At 37.3% G+C, this 1555-nt stretch overlaps 1 pseudogene; it reads right to left on the bottom strand.

Moving 5' to 3' along the window:
- Positions 1-217: 217 nt before the first annotated feature.
- Positions 218-658, bottom strand: LOC113927242 (annotated as a pseudogene).
- Positions 659-1555: the final 897 nt, after the last annotated feature.

The following is a 1555-nucleotide window of genomic DNA, read 5'->3' as shown; positions in this document are numbered from 1 at the left end:
TGGTGATTTTCTACTTCTATTCTGATTTTCAATTTTCTATTTTCTTCTTTCCTTCTATATTTACTAATTGAAATTCTTTTTTTTGTTATGTATTTATTAAAGACAGTCATTTATAGTTTATAAAAAAATATTGCCCTGATATACACAAAAATTTCCTGATAATGGTAATTAAAAACAGGTACTCCCAACCCCCCTTGTGTCCACATCAATTTTCAATCTAGATTGGCTTAATCTTGAAGTGTAATCCAATAAGACCGAAGACCAAACACTTCAGGTCCTGGACAAGATAATAAAATACTTGTAAGCCTTCTGGATCCTTGGATTGATTGACATCAATAAGAGAACCAATTTTTGATGTTGTGAAAGAAATGTGTTCATCTCCAATGACAATTTCAAGCTTCTGCTGGCCCACTCAGTCAAGCGGAGACCATAGGGCATCATCCTCTTTGGTAATTTCACTGTCATCAATTATTCTCTTCCATTCCTCCATTACACTTTTACGTACATAAGCCTCTTTTCTGATCATGACATCATTTTTGTAATTGCTGTTGTTGGCATATCTCAATTTCTGGTCGAGTCGGAACTCAAACTCCAGGAACACATGGCCGAATTTGCCCTTATGACCCATGTAGTAACGCAGATAAAAGTCACTCTCCATGGTTCACGAGGAGGGTACCAAGACCACACTTTACCAGCAAGCCTCACCACCGCTGTTTGCGCCCACCACTCACTAACTGAAATTCTTAAGCGGGAAAGATCCATTCCTTCTCCCTCATTTACTTACCTTTTGATTATTTATTTATTTCAATATAGATTCATGGATATTTATGTTATTATAGGGGCTAAAGTTCAAACTATCCATATTTATTTTATTGCTCAAATTTTTCCAACTTTAGCTATTAGGAACTCCTTTAGATTGGCTCTTGTGTTCTTTAGACAAGTCCTTAGGCTTCTCTTTAAAAGTATGAAATATTTGGGGCACCTGGGTGACTCAGTTGTTAAGCGTCTGCCTTCGGCTCAGGTCATGCTCCCAGGGTCCTGGGATCAAGCCCCACACCGGGCTCCCTGCTCAGCGGGAAGCCTGCTTCTCCCTCTCCCACTCCCCCTGCTTGTGTTCCCTCTCTTGCTGTGTCTCTCTCTGTCAAATAAATAAATAAAATCTTTTAAAAAAATATGAAATATTTTATGTATGCAACAATAGTTAAGAATATACATTTTATATATATATGATATAGCTAATATAAGGAAAATTTGTGTACCCAAATCTAGGTTTTTAACCTTAGCAACTAAGTGAAGATATAGAAAAATGCAAGACCAGAAAGAAAGGGAGAAAAATCAGTAGTTTGGTTTCAGACATGTTAAGTTTGAGATGCTTGCTAGTTACCCAATGAAGGATGCTGAGGACAGAGTTGGAGCACAGAGCAGTCAATAAAACCAAGAAGCCGAGGCAGACATGTGGATTTCAGAAGGAGAAAAAATACATCATACACGATCCCACCACTAGAGATAAATGCTCTTAACATTTTGGAATAATGGCTTCCAATTCATGTTTTTA

This window comes from Zalophus californianus, chromosome 7, assembly GCF_009762305.2.
Source record: "Zalophus californianus isolate mZalCal1 chromosome 7, mZalCal1.pri.v2, whole genome shotgun sequence".
NCBI classification, from domain to species: domain Eukaryota; kingdom Metazoa; phylum Chordata; class Mammalia; order Carnivora; family Otariidae; genus Zalophus; species Zalophus californianus.
Note: the sequence above shows the minus strand (reverse complement) of the source record. Positions and strands in the feature narration are given on the sequence as shown.